Genomic DNA, 23411 nt, shown 5'->3' with positions numbered 1-23411 from the left:
GAGTAATCTTTTAAGCTAAACATATTTTTCTATAGATGGATTAAGAATTTCACAAATTGCGGATTATATTATCATTTATCAATACGTTTTCCAAATATTTATTGCACGATGAATGGTGCAATAAGTCGTACACATTTTTCTGTAAAATTCGACTGTAAATCTCCTGGATGTCTTTGTAATTGAAAACTTCCATAATATTTATTACCAGTTGAGATTATTCACTTGTTAATAATTTGTACATAATTATTAATCTTATTAATTTGAGTTACGGTTGAATATGAAATTATTAGTTATGTCAATTTTAAAATATTACTACCTGCCTATATTACTGCATTTTTTATCATTATGCTGGTGAACAACGCTGATACAAAGTTACCTTTATCTTCATTGATAACACTTTTTCAATTATGCAAAAGGTTATTCGTTATAATAGATGATATAATATACGTTTTAGAATGTGTACTTTAAGCAGATATACTCTAGAACATGTTGGAAAAATGGTAGAAAATATCTTTGCGCGAAATTAGAGATTATTGACATTTATAGGACCCAAACCCTTATAATTTGTACCGCTTATTTGTTCCGCATCGTCTGGAAATAGAAAAGTGATAAAAAGAAACTTTCCAATATCTATACCATCATGCGTGTGAAAATACGATTCGATTGAGAAAATTGAGCTTCCAATGTAATTTTTTCATTATATCATTTTGTGGAAGCTATTGATCGAAATATTTCTTTACGATAATTGTGTAGTATTCAAAACGTTGGCGCTGTAGATAGAAATTTTATAACGTACCTCTTAATGTGTGAAAATTACGCGGTAAATTACCCCCGAGATAATTATTATAATTAAAAACAACTGATTAATTCGAAAAAGCTATCTTATCAAGTAAAATGCCAATTCGTATCATTTCTTCTATGTTAAAATCTGCTAAGAAAATTTTTCATATATGGTATTTTGTGAACGCTAATGATTCAGCGGTAAATTTTACAAGAGAGGGGAGATTACAAAGGAGAGGTATCTACTGTCACAGCCGACAAAGCAAAGCTCACTCTCCTAATGTACGTTACAAGCTTCGGAAATATTTTCCTATTTTATTTGGTACCTGCTACCTTGTAGTGCTTATGACTGCAGAAGAATTGGATTCATAGCGGTACGTACGGTATATTTCATTGCAGCACATAACGCAGAATTAGATTTCTAATTTTTCTGTTATATTTTAATTCTAATTTTCTATTATTTCCTGATAATTTTCGTCTGTTATTTTGCAAATTAGATCCAAATGTGTCCCTATTCTGATTCACGAACTTATGTATAGTGTAATTTGTTATCTTTTCTTCCCTTTCTGAATAATTTACTCAGCTTTAATCGAACAGTATTTTCCTAATTACATCGAAATTTTACTGTTTATTTTAAATTAATGGAGATGCACGTGGAAAAGAAAACAGATCCCACCACATCCGATTGATCATACAGATCAATTACGGATACAATCATTAGACTTTCACTGAAATGACGCTTCTTGAGCAAATGGTTTACATTTACGTTTTTCTATTCTTCTATTTGAACAAAATATGTCCATCGCGTAGAATATAGTTTTCTTAAATAGTAGTCCTTTTCTAATATTCTTCGCTCCTTGGTGAAAACTCTAATCTTGAATCATTCCACGCGAGACGCCAGAATATTCAATATTCTGTGCCAGCAAATTACTCGTTGATTAAATAATATACAATTGTGTTCAAAACGAAAGCCGGTTCTATTATTATATTACATCTTCTCTAGAAAAGTATTAGGAAAGTGTTCCTATTAGATTAATAACTGATAAAATAAGTTTTACCATAGGTCAACATATTCTAAAAGTTTTAAAAGAACTGACATTAGTGATTTTTCTTAACCAAAGACTAATAACATATTTCATTTGTTATATATTAACAGACCTCAAGAGATTTTCGCAATTTCGTATTTTTATGATTGAAATTAAACACACATAATGATTTATTTTACACTCATGAAATAAAATATCATAACGTCTGTTTTACCCCAAGATGCCCAAGTTGCAAACAGCGGGTAGGCCGAAGTACAAGCTTTACGATGAAAATGTGACGTCGAGTTTTAAGACGCATCGGGGAAATTATTTACAACATTAACTAATTACTCATATGTATGCCCCAATCGACGTTCCGTAAACCTTGCCACCGAGGTTCGAGCCTTTAAGTAGTCGCTGAATGATCGGGGTGCGTACACCCTCTCAGCATTCGCTCTCCCTTGTACTGCAGTATCAGAGTGGCGTCGATTTTGGAAAAAAGAATATCCGACCAAAGGGAAGGTAGACGCCTACATTTCCCTCAACATAAGAAGTAAGCGTAACGAGTCTCGAGAACGATTGTATTACAATTCCGCGAAATATTTCCCAGCTTTTGCATTTCTCTAAATCCATGATAATTCGCAATCCAAGGGGCGTTGATAAATATTACCTTCTGAGATTATCAAAAACATTTTTCCTCCTCAGACTCGTTTATAATGGCCTTATTAACACTATACTGGAGTCTGGATGGCACCATCATCCTTTCGTCCCTGCTGGTTGCCGCTTATCTGTTTATGACTCGGAAATTCAATTACTGGTCGAAACGGGGCGTGAAAGAACTTCCACCTACGCCTTTCGTAGGCAACTTCATGGACTGTCTCCTATTTAAAAAATCGGCCCCACAACTTCTCAAGGACCTACATAGTTATGGCAGAGATTTGCCTTTGTTGGGATTCTACATCTTCGATAAACCTTCCTTGTTAATTCGCGATCCAGAACTCGTGAAGCACGTCCTAGTGAAAGACTTCGATTACTTCGCCGATAGATACTCGGCTGCAGATGAGAAACATGATCGTCTTGGATACGCAAATATATTCATGATGAAAAATCCGGGATGGAAATCTCTCAGGCCAAAGGTGACGCCAACTTTTACTCCGGCCAAGTTGAAGCAAATGTTCGAGTTAATGCTGGCGGTCGCAGACGACCTTGGAAAGTATCTCGATTCGTTGCATTTGGAGGGTAAGCCGCATTTCTAGTGCATTTACGTAATAACAGATTCACCATGAGAAACTGTTGTTAGTTCAATATATATTTTTAAAACAATGATTCTTACTTAATAGAAATATTTAACAGAATTAAAAGTCAATGTTCTGTGGTGCGATGTACTTCAAATTTTACAATTATTGTGTCTTGATTAAAAATGCAACAATGCCAGACTCATCATAGGAAATCTATTGTCTGTTTCAGGCGATGGAAAAGTAGCCGAGTTCAGAGAAATTTCCGCGAATTTCGCCACCGATTTGATCGGTAGTATTGCGTTTGGTTTAAAAGTAGGTTCGTTGGCGAATCCAAAAGCACCGTTTCGTGAATATGGCAGGAAGGTCTTCGATTTTAATTTCCATCGTAGCATGGAATTCCTTATCATATTCTTCTTCCCTGGATTAGTCAAGTATCTCAAGCCGATGTTCTTTGGGAAAGAAGCGACTATCTTCCTCCGATCTATTTTCTGGAATGTGATTGAACAAAGAATCGATTCGGGTGAGAAGAGGAATGATGTCGTCGATATGATGATCAAGATGAAGGAGATATACAAGAACGACGAAAGTCTGAAGGATTACAGTATGTATTTGCTGCAATATTTTACTAATTTCTATTAATGAAGTTATTTATGAATCGTAAAAAATCAGAAATTTAGAATATCATGCTCTATGAATAACATGTGAATTACAATTTCATCCACATCCTTATTTCGTGAACTCCCAGCCAAACAGACGAAGAATAACGTGACGACTCCTTCAAACAGAATTGTACTCATGTTACAAATTAGAAGTATTGTACAAATATCTATATTGGCTAATTTACTTTCAAGTTATCTTCCAATTGTACTAAATATACTAGAACGATTGAAACTTTTGCGATATTGTTTAATTACGATAACGTTTCAGAATTCGATGGTGACGATTTAGTATCACAAGCTGCCATATTTTTTACTGGTGGTTCTGAAACATCTTCTAGTGCCATATCTTTCACACTGCACGAACTTGCAGTGAACCCAGATGTACAGAAGACACTTAGGGCAGAGATCCACGATGCCCTGGCGAAAACTGATGGCAAAATCACATACGATATGGTACGGCAACTATAAAAACATTAAATTAGAAACACGAGAGAGGCATATGGATAGTACGTGAACAAGGTTGTAATATAATTGTAAATATACTAAGAAATGTAATGTTTCACAGATTACGACGTTACCATACCTCGATATGGTAATTTCAGAAACCCTTCGTAAATATCCACCTATAGGATATCTGGATCGAGTTACTCTTGCCGATTACAAAGTGCCTAATTCCGATTTGGTGCTAGAGAAAGGTACCCCAATATTCATTTCCCTGTTGGGTATGCACTACGATCCGCGATACTTTCCAAATCCGGAAAAATACGATCCACTTCGATTTACCGAGGAAGCCAAAAGCGCCAGGCCAAGTTTCGTCTACATGCCCTTTGGTGAGGGTCCCCGCTTGTGCATTGGTTAGTAAAATTTTCGGAAATATTTTCCAACATCTTTAACATTAGAGCTCTCGATGGGAAAAGTATGAAAGTACTGTTAAAAGAATCGAAATGAAATACATATATGTGCAGAAATTTATACTTCTAGTTATACTAGTAATTACAAAACATGTAATTAGATCATACCTTTAGATCATAACTTCTTATATTATTATTATATACGAAGCATTTTATGTGAGTATCGACATCTTTTCGTTTTGAAATCTCTTTTGCCCTGGGAATATGCATATAGTAAAATTAAACATTACTGGTTTCACGCTGAGGTAAGTGACAATCATAAAGGATGACTAGAAAAATCTGAAAATGAAATACAATCAGAAGTTCATCTCCTTTTTGCAGCATTAGTTGAGAAGAAACTGCCAGAATGTGAATAAATATATAATAACGCGTTGCACAGCGTTATCTATTAAACATATCAATTTGATATAGTTTGCTATATTCTACCATCAGACCTATTGATAATAGTTTGTGATTGTTAAACAAATATATTTCTATCATAACACATTCCCGAATAGATAATTGATTAAGTATTTATTCTTGTCATTGGCATTATAAGAAATATGCAAGTAGCAACTTGTATTCTGTTGGCTGTTACTTTTAATCTTAAATTTTCACTCTTCGTTTCAGGTATGCGATTGGGACTCATACAAGCCAAACTTGGAATCGTACAGGTATTGAAGGACTACAAAGTTTCACCTTGTGAGAAAACAAAAACTCCAGTTGTCCTAGATCCCAAAGCAATCGTCACGACATCTTTGGGAGGAATGGAACTCAACATTAGAAAAATTACCACTGCTGCTAATTAGACGAAGCTAAAGTTTTATCGTTTTATCGTTTCATCGTTTATCGCGTTATGCATACCAATTTTCTGCTTTGTTAGTGATAACTTAGATATATTTTACCATAGGTAAAGTTCAAGAAATATCATACCTATTTCTTCCCCAGGAGAAATAAATATTTATATATTAAATATACTTTAGAATCGTAATCCTAAATGTCTGAAAATTGTGATTTCAAATACTTGAAAATAACGAAACTTATTTACTGTTAAATAATATTAAATAGTACGAAATCTTATATAATGTCTTTATTTATTTGATGAATCTATTTATAGCGATTAAAGTAGGGAAACGATGATTATTTAATTAGAGCTTACTGTAATAATGTAATACAACTAAATTTGTACAACTGCTCAACTTCTTGGTGACAACTCACCACTTACAACTCACTCACAACTATTTCGCAACTCATGACTAACGTCTAACCGACTCATCACAGTTTTCGTACTTCATCACACGCATGTGTACCGCAGCCGTCCATGACCAAAGATCTGATCCCATGTATGCTCACTGTCACTAATTTCACTCACACCACTGTCTTCGTCAATGACTCGCAACTTCGTACGATTAGCCGCCGTGGAAGTCACTTGCGGCTATTCGTTTTCACCATTCACTCTCGCTGCACCATGTAGCGGTAATTTTGTAAAACCACGCCATACGGCTCAAGGAACTACGAGTGGAACTTTAATCCAATACCGGCTTGCGTCCTTTTAATGTATACTACCGCCTTCTTATGCTTTTTATTAAACGACCTACGCGAACAAGAAGCCGGAATGATAGCTCGCCTTCGATTATCTTACACTGAGAAGGGATTTCTTGTTGTACGACATGCGAGGAATCGGGAACATCAGCCGTTTTCTCTTTTTCCAGAGTTCATAACTCGAAGTTGCTTCGAGTACGTACAAAAATATTGTCCAACGTGTCACCTAGCTCTTTACCGAAAGCGAAAGTCGGTTCTCTGAAATTCCACGGTTTCCAAACATGTTTTTAACAGACATCTAACTTCGACGATCGACATACCACGCACTCCACGTCCACAAATCTGAATAACGTTCTCACCGATTCGGAACTGCATCGATTTGGTTGCCACTTCGTTTACATCCATCTTCGAAATCACGTAAAAAGGTCCGTAGCAGCACATGAGTCATAAGGCGATTCGAATCGAGAATAACTACTCATGTTGTTGTTTTACTTCGGAGTATCAGCATCGTTTATATGTATAAGAATTAAAAGTAAACCAACATCGGACAGAACGATATCGCCGTTTTGTAATTGTCAACCGTAATCGAATTGCAATATTTCCGATACTGTCCCGATCAGTATAAATAGACGAACATACTCTCTAAGACGTTCATAATCAGTATCATTATAATGAGTCTAGCAATCTATCAAACGAGTAGCATTGAGCAAGCAACGATTGCGACGTAAAATACTAACTCTGTATTTCGTACTTAGAGTGATCTTTTATATATTAGGTAGTCCAAAAAGATTCTTTCGTTTTATAAGGAAATAATGGATGCACAATATTTTCCGTTTTATATTATTATGATGCATTTTGTTCTATCAAATTAAAGATCACAACGTTCGACAGATTAGGTTTCATGTTTGTATAAAAATGCGTTGTTGTAAAAGACGAGTCTGTAAAAAAAGAAAGACACTTTTTGGACAACCTAATATCTAACTATCATAATTATTTACTCGTCTTATTATTAAATAGATCAATACATTTAATATCCATCACAGGTCTAACAACTTCTTTCTTTTCTACGAAAATGTCAGGGATCACTAATTTCACAGTCTTTAATTCTCGACTGGTCAAGGTCTTCGCTGGTATTTGTGATTGAAACAGGCAAGGATAATTATTTAACTACAGCTTAATGGAATAATGTAATGCAATTAATCGAGAACCAACTTGCAACTCACAACTCATGACTCGTGACTAACTCCAGCCAGCTCAACTAACTAGCAACTAACTTTCTCCAGAAAAACATCTTCTCGTTACAGTTTTCGTTCACTCAACATACACACGTGTCCCGCTGCCGTCCATGACCAAACATGTTACGAAATCCTTTTCTAAGCACCTAGATTTCTGAAGAGCCGCAATTTGATTGATGTGCTACATGGCCCATTAGAATTTCCCATTCCATCTGCTTTATTCCATTTACATTGTAGTTCGTATTTCTAGCGAGTCCTTTTTATGATTATTCGTTATGTTTTACGTAGAACAATTTGCATTCGGATTAGTTAAGATATACAAAGATATATATCACATGGCTACATCACTTTTGTCAGAAGGCAATCACATAGCCATGGGTAACTTTCATTCTACCTGTAAATAATTTATACACGAATCTGGATATCAAAATGTTGGCATGGCTTGCGTGTTTATTCCTTGTTAAACGAAAGGTCACATTCTACCATAAAAAAAGATTGCTTCACCTTTAAATTTTACATATATTCCAATAAACATATGTATCACTCTTGCTCAATAACAATTTAGCACGTAATAATACTAGTAGATAATACTATTAATAATAGTAACGATACTAGTAATAATACTGGTAGATAAAGAGTAATCTTTTAAGCTAAACATATTTTTCTATAGGTGGATTAAGAATTTCACAAATTGCGGATTATATTATCATTTATCAATACGTTTTCCAAATATTTATTGCACGACGAATGGGGCAATAAGTCGTACAAATTTTTTTGTAAAATTCGACTGTAAATCTCCTGTATGACTTTGATTATTCACTTGTCAATAATTTATACATATTTATTAATCTTAGTAATTTGAGTTACGGTTGAATATGAAATTATCAGTTATGTTAATTCTAAAATATTACTACCTGTCTATATTACTGCATTTTTTATCATTATGCAGGTGAACAACGCTGATACAACGCTACCTCTATCTTCATTGATAACACTTTTTCAATTATACAAAAGATTATTCGTTATGATAGATGACATAATATACGTTTTAGAATATGTACTTTAAGCAAATATACTCTAAATCATGTTGGTTGGTCAAGGGTGACTCCGGTGAGATGTTTGTGGTCCGAGACTTGTCCGATGCAGCAATCTGTGGGCTCAGTGGACAAGTGTTGAGAGCTGATGGGGTGTTCTGACAACTATCAATCTCATTTGAGGAATTCGTAACGTTGGTGATAACGCGAAGATTATTCCGCTTCGAGTAACTCGCAGGCGTGGTCCCTTTCGGCAATGGCGAAGGTGGCATCTTCGCGTTATGTCCAGGAAAATGACTCTCCGATATGATACTCCTGCTCTCAGCTGATACAAGCGGCGTGGTATAAGACAGATTGAACATTGAAATACCGATTGAGGAGGAAATGCTCCTAGGATAATCCGATCATCGTGGATTTCGAAACCTCTGCTGCAGGTTTTGATTCGAAATTGACTCTGTTGTCCTGGGCGGGATTCAGTTTCTTCCGGTCCAGAGGATCGTGAGAGGTTGTCCTCAAGTCCCGTGTAGGCGATAAGCTGCGGATGTGAAAGGTTGTCTGATTCAAGACGATTGGCAGCGTTAAATCAGATTGTTCGAATAATGATGACGCGAACTTGGTTGTTGTCAAGTCGCGTGTAGGTGATAAGCTGCTAGTATTATGCTAGTAATAGTAGTATTAGTAGTAAACTAGTATTAGTAGTATGAAATTATTCTTACGTCTCTGGAAACTGCTAGAAGTGTAACTGCTGCATTCCGGTGGTTTTGGATTCGCCACTGCCGTTGAGGAAGAATTAATTTCGATGAGGTTGCTCAATCGTACTACCAGGTCTAAATAAACATCAAATAAGTTTAGAGGTGAATTTGAACCGTTTCCAAATGTCGTCGACTTGTTTTTGATAAGTTATTAAGGTGGCCTTGTTGCTCTTACCGGACTGTTCGTATTTGTCGAGTAGTCTCGATACGGACTGAAATTGGTCGCTTAGATTGTTTCGCTCCCGACGCAAGGAGGTGATTTCTGTTTCGTTTGCCATTGTTTTTGATGAAGATACTTCGTTAACGAAGGTGATACTTATGATGTGCGATCGGTGATTCTCGATGCGGAGTTCTTCCGGCTGCAGTTGTCACTCGTCACTGTTCAGCGGAATATTGTGATCTTTGCGAGGAAGGTGTTCTTCCCAAAGATCACTCGTGTTGTCGTGAAACTGAAGTTGTTCCGACCGCTGGTTGTCGCTTGTCACTGTGCAGCGGAATGACGTTGACGTACATTTCGTGAGGAAGGAGATCCTTTCCGAAAGTGATGTGTTTTGTAGTAAGATCGAAGCTGTTGAATATCGTTATGTTGACGATTATCCGGTTGCGGCGGCAGGCTGTGTCACGTAAAATAAAAAAAAGGAATCGAAGATGTAAATAAAAGATAAAAATAAAAAAAAATAGAATTTATTACTTAACACTTGTTTTTCACTTGCTAAAATTTGCTTCTGAACTCTAAGCGTGATCTTTCAAGACCGAAGGCCTTGACTTTCGGCGGAATCTGATTTTTTTTTTTTTCTTTTTGTCGTCCCTCAATATCCCCACTATCCACGCGTTTGTTAGGCGTTCTCGAACATTCGACGAAAGGACCGTTGGGATATTGAGGGTTCATTAGGCACTTTGCTTCTGCGACATACATTGTCGCCGAGTACCGCTAGATCTTTATTTCCGTCGTCACCACATCGGTTCCGAAGCGCGGCCTGGTCTCTCATGTGGTTGGCGTCACAGCTGCGTGGTTGCGTTCTTCAATCATCGATGTATGCCTCTTCAAAGGTGACGGCCCTTGACGTTACGGACTTCGCTGGAGTGGTAACGCTTCCGCTGCTGGTTATGTTGGATTCACGTGGCATTCTATGGTAGTGAATGTCACTGGCGTACACTTTTCACTTGACACGTGGTACGGCACAGAAGACCAAATGATTCGACCGGTTACGTGTCAACGCTTTTCACTTGCCAGTGTCCACCAAAGCAGAGTCCACCAAATCCAAACGATTATACAGATTAGTCACGGATACAATCATTGTACTTTCACTAAAATGATTCTTTTTGAAAAAATAATTTACATTTACCTTTCAACTATTCTTCTATTTGAACAAACTATGTTCAGTGCATAGAATATAGTTTTCTTAAATGGTATTCCTTTTCTAATATTTTCCGCTCCTTGATGAAAATTCTAATCTTGAATCATTCCACGCGAGACCCCATTAATAGATTAAATGATATACAATTGAGTTCTGGAAAAAAGATTCAAGTAATTTCGTCTTCTTTAAAAAAACATCAGAAATGATGTGTTCCTATTGCATGAATAATTGCTAAAGTAAATTTTGTTATGTTTCAACAAATTCTTAAAGTTCCTAAATAAAAAAACGAAACACCTTAGCAGGACAGATGTTAGTGATTTTTTAAAAATCAAAAGATCAATGAAATAATATATTTCGACCATTCGTGGAGAGACGCGATCACGAAGAAGAGTGCCAATGGAGTCATAAAACCCCGTTGATTACTTCATCGATGTTACGAAATAATCGATTCTCTATTTTTTTTAGGATAGTAGAGGTGATTGAACTGACCATAACACTGAAATAACAGGTTAAAATATACACGTGTTATGTCGTATCTAATAAGTGTTTATCTTATGTTTGATTCTAGCTGTATCTAATGTTTAAATGTAAAGGGTAATGTCTTTTTAGTCTACGCATCGGATCCGTCGTGTCAAGTAATTGAGTAACTAGTGAGTTTTGTTTGTTAACTTTTATGTTATATCTATTACTGCATTTGGATATTTCTTCTTCAACCGTGGGTATCTTAAGGTCTCAATGTATTGTTTCGTTGCTAAAAAACCAAGGTGCATCTATTAAGAATCTTAGAGTTTTCGATTGGAATCGTTGAAGAATTTCTATGTTGACATTACTCTTCCAGGTCCTCTTTTCTAGGTCTAAACAGGTTTTAATATGGTCTTATATAACATTAATTTTCTAATTGATTATTTGTAATGGACGTCTGTCCAGAATCATGCCCAGATATCTGACGGAATCGTTGTTTGGAATTGGAATATTATTTATGGTCACCTGTGAGCAGGCTTGTTTTCGCAACATGAAGGTTATTTGGTTAAATTTATTTTCATTTATTTTGAAGTACCATCTGTGGAACTACTTTTCTATGGAGTCGAGATCTCGCTGGAGAGTAGAGGAGGAAATTATTGGGTTTAAGTGGGACGCTAATAAAACTGTTTCATCAGCAAATATTGCTGTGGTTATCTCTTGGTAAATCTTGGTAAGTCTTGGAATATGCCAGCTTCTATTGGAAACGTCGCGGTTATAGCGTCTAAGTATTTAATCATGAACAGCCTATTGGTTAGATATGATTTTAAGATGGAGTAGTAGGTGTGTAGGAGGATTTTCTTTAGTTTAAATAAAAATCCTTCATGCCATAGTTTGTCGAACGCTTGCTAAATGATCAAAAGATGGAAAAATAAAATTCGGTGACGATGTTGTGGTACAGGAAAACTCTTGCTGGGTGTTTATCTCTCCACCACCGCTTGCGGGTGAAAATGACCGTTGAACATAGAAAAAACCCAACCTTCCCATTTTTACCTAATGAAACAATAACCAGTAGGAACGTTTCGACTTGTATAATAGTAAATATGAATTAACATGAATTAACTAACAATATAATATGATGCTCAATTTTATGACAATTAGCGTTATTGCGGTCCGACTAATTAAATTTGCATAGATAATGGCCGTCTCGACCAAGGATTCTGATTTAGTAAACAAAGTGAATATTTATCGGACGTAAAAAACACATTAATTATATGTTAATAGACTTGCAAATATTTGTGAAGTTTCGTATTTTTATGAATGAGGTTACATATAAATGAAGATGTATTTTGTATGAATTTAATTTTCATCCATGAATTTTTATTTGTTGTTGCCAATTTTTACTATATACGGCTGTCACGAGCTCTAGAATGCGAACGATGACCGATCCAAAGTAGAAAATTTACGATAGAAACATCGAAATCGATACGATGAGGCAAATTTCTAACGACATTAACTGGTTGACCCATTCCATTTATCTCAAATCTTGTCACCGCGGCTCGATCCAGGTAGCCGCTAAGTGGTCGGCATGCGCATACTCTCTTAGCATTCATCCTCCCTCGTTCCGTAGTAGCATAGTGGCGTCGATTTTAGGATAAAGAATATCTTTAGGATAAAGAATATCAATGTTTCCCTCTACATAAGAAGCAAGGGTGACGAATCTCCAAAGTGATTGTATTACCATGAAACATTCCGCGAGATATTGTCCAGCTTTTGTATTTCCGTATGTAACGGCCGGTGCCTCTCTACATAAATCAGATGTCTACACACCCTTATAATCTTTAGGATCCGCCATAAGTCTTGGCATTTTCATAGTTAAGGTCCTTTAGACCAAACAAATATCTTATTAGGTGAAGTGTTCGATAAATTTATTGTCCACTCCGGAAAGGTACGCGAAACTTCTTTTTTAGATACGGGGTCTCCCGCTAGCCTTTTAACGGGGGCAACTAGAACTCTTCCTTGCCCGCCAAACTTATCCTTATCCAATTAGAAGCAGCGACTGTTGCCCTCACTTCCCCAGCCAAACTGCCATCAACGAATCCGATGGTTCCGTGTATTACACACACCAATAAATAGCTTTCTTTCAGCACAAAACCTTCGTCGAAATTCATAAGTTTAGCATCGTTAGATTAGTGAACATCTCTTGAATGGTTTTTTGTTCATTGATCAGTCGCAAGTCTAGCTTATATCTATACGTACTGCGAGTAACGAAGTTGTTGAAATAAAGTGAATATTTCAATTCGTTAACCAAGTTTTATCATCAGCTCAACCACTTCTGATCGATTTTCCTGTAGGGCTTTAGAATGTCTTTACTAACGCTATACTGGGCTCTGTGTGGCCTCTCCATCTTTTCGTCCCTCATTGTTGCCGCTTATCTGTATGTGGCTCGGAAATTCAATTACTGGTCGAAACGGGGCGTGAAAGGGATTCCACCTACGCCTTTCGTAGGCAACTTCATGGACTGCTTACTGATAAAAAAATCGAGCGCACAATTTCTCAGTGATACATACAATCACGGCGAAGGTTCGCCTTTGATGGGTTTCTACATCTTCCACAAACCTTGCCTGTTAATTCGCGATCCAGAACTCGCGAAGCACATCCTAGTGAAGGACTTCGAGTATTTCGCTGACAGATATGCGACTGCAGACGAGAAACATGATCGTCTTGGATACGCAAATATGATATTGATCAAAAATCCGGGATGGCAATCTCTCAGACCAAAATTGACGCCGATTTTTACCCCGGGAAAGCTAAAGAAAATGTTCGTGTTAATGATGACGGTCGCTGACGATCTTGGAAAGCTTCTCGATTCGTTCCATTTGGAGGGTAAGCCGCATTTTTAGTGCATTTAAGTAATAATAGATGGAATATGTGAAATTGTTGTTAGCTCAATATATATATTTAAAACAATTATTCTTATTTAATAGAAATGTTTAAGAAAATTCAAGGTTAATCCTCTTGATGACACTTCACATTTTGCAACAATTGTTTCTTGATTAAAAATGCAACAACGCTGGACACATCATAGGAAATTCAATATGTGTTTCAGGCGATGGAAAAGCAATGGAGTTCAGAGATATTTGCACGAGATTCACCACCGATATAATCGGTATCACTGCGCTTGGCTTAAAAATAGATGCGTTACAGAATCCAAAAACACCATTCCGTGAATGGGGTAGGAGTATCTTTGAATCTAGTTTGCAACGTAACATGGAGTTCCTTATCATAACCTTCATGCCTCAGTTACCCAAGTATTTCAGAATGAAATTTTTTGGAAAAAAAGCAACTAACTTCCTCCGACCTGTTTTGAGGGATGTGATTGAACAACGAGTCGATTCAGGTCAAAAGAGAAATGACCTCATCGATGTGTTGACAGAGATCAAAAAGACATACAAGAACGACGAAAGTCTGAAGGATTACAGTATGTATTTACTGCAATATTTTACTAATTTCTATTAATAAAATTATTTATTAATCGTTGAAAATCAGAAATTTCGAACAATATGCTCTGTGAATAACGATTTCATTCATATCCTTATTTCGTGAACTGCCAATGAAATAGACGAAAAATAACATGACTACTTCTTCCAATATAATTATATTCATGTTAAAAATTGAAAATTATGCCCAAATATCTATATTTGCTAATTTACTTTCAAGTCATTTTCCAATTGTAATAAAAATAACAGCTCGATTTGCTGAACTTTTGCGATGAAGTTTAATTTGCATGTTTCAGAACTCGATGGTGACGATTTAGTAGCACAAGCCGCCATATTTTTTGCTGCTGGTTTTGAAACATCTGCTGCTATAATGTCTTTCACACTGTACGAACTTGCAATGAACCCAGATATACAGCAGACACTTAGGATAGAGATTCAGGATGCATTGGAGAAAACTGATGGCAAAATCACATACGATATGGTACGCAATTACAAAGATATTAACATAGAAACATGAAAGTGTATCAAACAATAGTATGTGAAGGAGATTATAATACAGTTGTAAACATACTAAGAAATATAATGTTTCAGATTACGACGCTACCATATCTCGATATGGTAACTTCCGAAACTCTTCGTAAATATCCATCTGTGCCAAATTTGAATAGAGTTACCCTTGCCGATTACAAAGTGCCTAATTCCGATCTGGTGATAGAGAAAGGCACCCCAATATTCATTTCGGTAGTAGCGTTGCATTATGATACGCGGTACTTCCCGAATCCGGAAAAATACGATCCACTCCGATTTACCGAAGAAGCCAAAAGTACCAGGCCAAGTTTAGCCTACCTGCCCTTTGGTGCGGGACCCCGCATCTGCCTTGGTTAGTAAAATTTTCCGAAATATTTTCCAACATCTTTAACGTCAGAGCTATCGATGACAAAAGTATGAAGATAGTCTTAAAAGAATCGAAATGAAACGCATATATGTGTAGAAACGTATACTATTAGAACACAGATACATAAATGACAAGATCAGTATTCGTTTCTTTAAACTGTACCTATATCATTAACGATAAAGCATTTATTTTTTACGTAGAACGATTTGCAATCGCGTTAAATAAGATCTACAAAATGTGATGTGTGGAAATCTTGATCGCAACAGGCACTTTCTCACAGTAGTTACATGGCGAAATCACTTTCATATTTTATATTACATACTCCTTATATTATAATTACATACGAACATTTTTATTAAGGAATCTGCGTCTGTTTGCTTTCAAATCTCTTCTGACTCGAGAACGTGCATACGGTAAAATCGAACATCTTCAGCTATATGCTGAAGTATGTTACAGTTATAGAGGATGACTAGAAAATTTGAAAACGGAAGAATACAATCAAAGAAAAGTTTATCTTCTTTTTGCACCACTAATTGAGAAGAACGTGCCAGAATGTGAATAAATATTTAGTAACACGTTGCACGGTGTTATCTATTAAACATATCAATTTGGTACAGTTTGCTATATTCTGCCATCAGAATTATTGATAACAGTTTGACATTATTAAACAATTAGATTTCTACCATAACACATTCCCGAATGGATAATTGATCAAGTTTCTATTTTTGTCACTGGCATTATAAGAAAGATGCAAGTAGCAACATTTAGTTGGCTGTCACTTTAATCATAACCTTTCACTCTTCGTTTCAGGTATGCGATTGGGACTCATACAATCCAAACTTGGAATCGTACAGATATTGAAGGACTACGAAGTTTCGCCTTGTGAAAAAACCAAAATTCCAATAGTTCTAGATCCTCTAAGAATCGTCACGGCAGCATTAGGAGGAATACAACTCAATATTCGAAAGATTACCACTCCTGCTGGTTAGACGAAGTTAAAGTTTTACGAATCGCATAATGCATTCAAATTTTCTGTGGTGTTTGTGATAAGTTAGATATATTTTACTTCCGAAACGAAGAAGTTCACGCAGTATAATGGTCCTTTCTTTCTCAGAAGAAATGAATCTTTAGATATTAAATATAATTTAACATTGTAATTATTATTATTATTAAAATTGTGTTACTAGTTGAGAATATGCACTTGTTAATAATTTGTAAATGTTTATTGATTTTAGTAATTTCAGTTGGTACTTCACGATATGAATTACGGTTCACTATGAAATTATCACGTATGTAACTTCTTAAATATTACTGCCTATGTTACAGCACTTTTTGCTATTAAGCAGGTGAATAACGCTGATATGTTGTAACCTCCAACTTCATCGATAACACTTTTTCAATTATGCAGAAGATTATTCATTATAATAGGTGATATGATGTATGTTCTAGAATATGTGCTTTAAATAGATATACTCACGGTCATGTTGGAAAAATGGTAAAAAATATCTTTTCGCGAAATTATAGATTCTTGCCATTTATATGATCTAAGCCCTTCTAATTTGTCCTGCCATTTGTACCGCATCGTCTAGAAATAGGAAAATGATAAAAAGACACTTTCCAATATCTATTCCTTCTTGCGTGTGAACATACTATTCGATTATGAAAATTCAGCTTTTTATGCAATTTTTTCCTTGTCTCATTCTATGAAAATCAAGTAGTGAATTACGGCCGAGATGTTAATAATACATCATAAACAACTGATAACATCGAAAAAAATGTCTTCTAAAATCTGCAACGACAATTTTTCGCAAATGGCACTTTGTCAATAAGCAATGATTCAGCGGTATATTTCACAAGAGAGGGGAGAATACAGATGAGACGTATATACTACCACAGCCGACAAAGCAAAGCTCACTCTCGTAATGTACGTTACAAGCTTCGGAAATACTTTCCTATTTTATTTGGTACCTGCTACCTTGTAGTGCTTATGACTGCAGAAGAATTGGTTTCATAGCGGTACGTACGGTATATTTCATTGCAGCACATACCGCAGAATTAGATTATCTGTTCTAATTTTCTATTATTTTCTGATAATTTTTCTCTTTTATTTTATAAATTAGATTCAAACGTGTACCTACGCGGATTCACGAAGTTATGTATACTGTAATTTATTACCTTTTCTTCCTTTTCGGAATAATTTACCCAGTTTCAATCAAACAGTATCTTCCTAACTACACCAAAATTTTACTGTTTGTTTCAAAATAATAGGGATACACGTGGAAAAGAAAGCACAGTCCACCAAATCCGAACGATTATACAGAACAGTCAGGGATACAATCATTGTACTTTCGCTGAAATCATTCTTTTGGAAAAATTTACATTTATCTTTCAACTATTCTTCCATTTGAAAAAACTACGTCCAGCGCATAGAATATGGTTTTCTTAAATGGTAGTCCTTTCCTAATGTTCCCCATTCCTTGATTAAAACTCTAATCTCGAACCATTGCACACGAGAGGCTAAAATATAGAACATTCTGCGCCAAGAAGCCATTAATCGATTAAATGATATACAATTAAGTTCAGGAAGAAAGATTCGAGCAATTTCTTCTTCTTTATAAAAACATCAAAAATAATGTGTTCCTATTGCATTAATAATTGATAAAATAATTTTTGTCATGGGTTGAAAAAGTTCTTAAAATTCCTAAGTAAAAAAGCGGCAGACTTTAGGGGGACACATATTGGTGATTTTTTAATATCAAAGACCAATAAAATAATACATTAATTATACATTAACAGACCTGCAAATGTTAGTGGAATTTCGAATTTTTATGAACGAAGTTGCAAATTATGAGACGAGGCAAATTTCTTACAATATTAACTAGTTGCTGATACGAATGTCCCGATCGACGTATCTTAAGCCTTGTCACCGCGGCCGGATCCTTTATGTACTCTCTGGGTGGTCGAGGTGCGTACATCCACTTACCAGTCACCTTCCTTCGTTCCACAGTATCAGAATGGCATCGACTTTCGGATAAACAATATCCGACCAAAGGGAGAGTGGACGTCTACATTTCCCTCAACATACGAAGCAAACGTGACGAGTGTCCAGAGTGATTGTATTACAATTAAGCGTTCCACGAAATATTATCTAGCTTTTGCATTTTCCTTAATTGCATGAAAATTCGCAGTCCAAAAATTGTTGATAAATATCTTTTGAGACACTCTGAAAAACACTTTTTCTTGTCAGGCTCATTTAAAATGGCCTTATTAACGCTATACTGGAGTCTGGATGGCATCCTCATCATTTCGTCCCTGATGGTTGCCGCTTATTTCTTCATGACTCGTAAATTCAACCACTGGTCGAAACGAGGAATCTCAGAGCTTCCACCTACGCCTTTCATCGGTAACTTCATGGACTGCCTCCTATCAAGAAAATCGGGCTCAGCATTTGTTAAGGACGTATACGATTACGGCGAAGGTTTGCCTTTCCTGGGATTCTACGTCTTCGACAAACCTTAGTTCGCGATCCAGAACTCGTGAAGCACATCCTAGTGAAGGACTTCAACTATTTCCCTGATAAGTACGCGACTGCAGATGAGAAAGATGATCGTTTTGGATACGCAAATGTGGTCCTGATGAAAAATCCGGAATGGAAATCTCTCAGGCCAAAACTGTCGCCGGCGTTTACCCCGGGCAAGTTGAAGCAAATGTTCCAGTTAATGCTGGCGGTCGCAGACGACCTTGGAAAGCATCTCGATTCGTTGCATTTGGAGGGTAAACCGCATTTACGTAATAACAGATTCACCATGAGAAACTGTCCTTTGTTCAATATATATTCTTAAAACAATGATTCTTACTTAATAGGAATGTTTAACAGAATTAAAAGTCAATCCTCCTGATGCGAAGGACTTCAAATTTTGCAACAATTGTTTCTTAATTAAAAATGCAACAATGCTAGATACACCATAGGAAATGTAATATCTGTTTCAGGCGATGGAAAAGTAGTCGAGTTCAAGGAGATTTCCGCGAATTTTATCACCGATATGATCGGTAGTATTATGTTTGGCTTAAAAATAGTCGCGTTAGAGAATCCAAAAGCACCGTTCCGTAAATATGGCAGGAAGATCTTCCATTCTGGTGTCCATCGTAACATGGAGCTTCTTATCAAATCTTTCTTGCCTCAGTTAGTCAAGTATCTTAAGCCGATGTTGTTTGGAAAAGAAGCAACTAATTTCTTCCGACCTCTTTTCTGGAATGTGATTGAACAGCGAGTTGATTCGGGTCAGAAGAGGAATGATCTCATCGATGTACTGATCGAGATCAGGAAAACATACAAGAACGACGAAAGGTTAAAGGATTATAGTATGTATTTGCTGCAATATTTTACTTACTTCTATCGCTGAAGTTATTTAAGATTCGTCAGAAATCTATAAATTATAATTTTTTCCATATCCTCATTTCGTGTGGTCCCAGCGAAACAGACGAAAAATAACGTAGCTACTACTTCAAACATAATTGCCTTCATGTTATAAATTGAAAATGATGCACAAATATTTACAGTTGCCAACTTGCTTTCAAGTTATTTTCCAATTGTACTAAATATGCTAGATCCATTTGCTGAACTTTTACGATGATGTTTAATTCGCGTGTTTCAGAATTCGATGGTGACGATTTATTGGCACAAGCGGCCATATTATTTGCTGCTGGTATTGAAACATCTTATACTACCATGTCTTTCACACTGTACGAACTTGCATTGAACACCAGATGTACAGAAGAAACTTAGGGCAGAGATTCAGGATGCATTGGAGAAAACTGATGGCAAAATTACATACGATATGGTACGCAACTACAAAGATATTAACATAGAAACATGAAAGTGTATCAAACAATAGTATGTGAAGGAGATTATAATACAGTTGTAAACATACTAAGAAATATAATGTTTCAGATTACGACGCTACTATATCTCGATATGGTAATTTCCGAAACTCTTCGTAAGTATCCAACTGTGCCAAATTTGAATAGAGTTACCCTTGCCGATTACAAAGTGCCTAATTCCGATCTGGTGATAGAGAAAGGCACCCCAATATTCATTTCGGTAATAGCGTTGCATTATGATACGCGGTACTTCCCGAATCCGGAAAAATACGATCCACTCCGATTTACCGAAGAAGCCAAAAGTACCAGGCCAAGTTTAGCCTACCTGCTCTTTGGTGCGGGACCCCGCATCTGCCTTGGTTAGTAAAATTTTCCGAAATATTTTCCAACATCTTTAACGTCAGAGCTATCGATGACAAAAGTATGAAGGTAGTCTTAAAAGAATCGAAATGAAACGCATATATGTGTAGAAACGTATACTATTAGAACACAGATACATAAATGACAAGATCAGTATTCGTTTCTTTAAACTGTACCTATATCATTAACGATAAAGCATTTATTTTTTACGTAGAACGATTTGCAATCGCGTTAAATAAGATCTGCAAAATGTGATGTGTGGAAATCTTGATCGTAACAGGCACTTTCTCACAGTAGTTACATGGCGAAATCACTTTCATATTTTATATTACATACTCCTTATATTATAATTACATACGAACATTTTTATTAAGGAATCTGCGTCTGTTTGCTTTCAAATCTCTTCTGACTCGAGAACGTGCATACGGTAAAATCGAACATCTTCAGCTATATGCTGAAGTATGTTACAGTTATAGAGGATGACTAGAAAATTTGAAAACGGAAGAATACAATCAAAGAAAAGTTTATCTTCTTTTTGCACCACTAATTGAGAAGAACGTGCCAGAATGTGAATAAATATTTAGTAACGCGTTGCACGGTGTTATCTATTAAACATATCAATTTGGTACAGTTTGCTATATTCTGCCATCAGAATTATTGATAACAGTTTGACATTATTAAACAATTAGATTTCTACCATGACACATTCCCGAATGGATAATTGATCAAGTTTCTATTTTTGTCACTGGCATTATAAGAAAGATGCAAGTAGCAACATTATGTTGGCTGTCACTTTAATCATAACCTTTCACTCTTCGTTCAGGTATGCGATTGGGACTCATGCAATCCTAACTTGGAATCGTACAGATATTGAAGGACTACGAAGTTTCGCCTTGTGAAAAAACCAAAATTCCAATAGTTCTCGATCCTTAAGGAATCATCACGACAGCTTTAGGAGGAGTAGAACTCAATATTCGAAAGATTACCACTCCTGCTGGTTAGACGAAGTTAAAGTTTTAAGAATCGCATTATGCATTCCAATTTTCTGTTGTGTTTCTGATAAGTTAGATATATTTTACTTCCGAAACGACGAAGTTCACGCAGTATAATGGTCCTTTCTTTCTCGGAAGAAATGAATCTTTAGATATTAAATATAATTTAACATTGTAATCGTAAATGTCCAAAAATTTAGATTTTATATAACTTAAAATAACTTTAAGAAATAAAGAAACTTATAAACTTATAAACTTATAAACTTAATAAAGAAACTTATCTAGTGTTAATTTTAAAGTATGTGTAATATTAAATAAAACGAAATTTTATTTAATGACTTCATTCATTTGATGGATTTATTTGCAGTGATTGAAACAGAAAAACAATGACTATTTAATTATAGCTTAATGTTGTAATGTAATGCAACTAATCGAGAACCAACTCGCAATTCACAACTTATGACAACGACTAACGTTCTCCACCAAAACACCCTTTGCCTGTTAGCTCTTCCACTATATATCCACATTGTAGTTCGCACTCTTAGCGATGTTTCTCTTATGATTATTCCATTATACTTCGATAGGGTACATATGTTTCACGTAAAACAATTTGCAATCAGATTAATTAAGATATACAAAGCTATGCGTCACATGGATGCATCACATTTATCAAAAGGTAATCATATAGTCATGGGTAACTTCCACTCTACCTGTAAATAATTTATACACGGTCCTGAATATCAAAATCATAACTTGCGTGTTTATTCCTTGTTAAACGAAAGATCACATTCTGCTATAAAAAAAGACTGCTTCACTTTTAAATGTTACATATATTCCAATAAACATATGTATCACTCCTGCTCAATAACAATTTAGCATGTAACAATATTAGTAGATAGATAAGGAGTAACCTTTTAAGCCAAAGACATTTTTCCATAAGTGGGTTAAAGATGTAACAAATTGCAGATTACATTATCAATCAATACATTTTACAAATATTTATTGCGCCATGAATGGGACTATAAGAAGTAGTAATTTTTCTGTGAAATCGGACTCTAAATCTTCTGGATAACATTGTAATTGAAAACCTCCACAATATTTATTACAAGTTGAGATTATTCACTTGTTAATAATTTGTAAATTTTTATTGATTTTAGTAATTTCAGTTGATACTTCACGACATGAATTACGGTTGACTATGAAGTTATCACTTATGTAACTTCTAAAATATTACTGCCTAAATTACTGTACTTTTTGTTATTAAGCAGGTGAATAACGCTGATACGTTGTAACCTCTAGCTTCATTGATAACACTTTTTCAACTATGCAAAAGATTATTCGTTGTGATCGATAATATGATTTATGTTCTACAATATGTGCTCTAAGCAGATATACTCACGGCCATGTCGGAAAAATGGTAAAAAATATCTTTTCGCGAAATTATAGATTCTTGCCATTTATATGATCTAAGCCCTTCTAATTTGTCCTGCCATTTGTACCGCATCGTCTAGAAATAGGAAAATGATAAAAAGACACTTTCCAATATCTATTCCTTCTTGCGTGTGAACATACTAATCGATTGTGAAAATTCAGCTTTTTATGCAATTTCTTCATTGTCTCATTCTATGAAAATCAAGTAGTGAATTACGGCCGAGAAGTTAATTATACACCAAAAACAACTGATAACATCGAAAAAAATGTCTTCTAAAATCTATTACGACAATTTTTCGCAAATGGCACTTTGTGAATAAGCAATGATTCAGCGGTATATTTCACAAGAGAGGGGAGAAAACAGATGAAACGTATATACT

The 23411-nt window shown here is 35.6% G+C and overlaps 1 pseudogene; it reads left to right on the top strand.

Moving 5' to 3' along the window:
• Window positions 1–1045: 1045 nt before the first annotated feature.
• Window positions 1046–21864, top strand: LOC139995702 (uncharacterized; annotated as a pseudogene).
• Window positions 21865–23411: the final 1547 nt, after the last annotated feature.

This window comes from Bombus fervidus, chromosome 16 (assembly GCF_041682495.2).
Source record: "Bombus fervidus isolate BK054 chromosome 16, iyBomFerv1, whole genome shotgun sequence".
Classification (NCBI taxonomy): Eukaryota; Metazoa; Arthropoda; class Insecta; order Hymenoptera; family Apidae; genus Bombus; species Bombus fervidus.
This window is presented reverse-complemented; position numbering and strand designations above follow the sequence as displayed.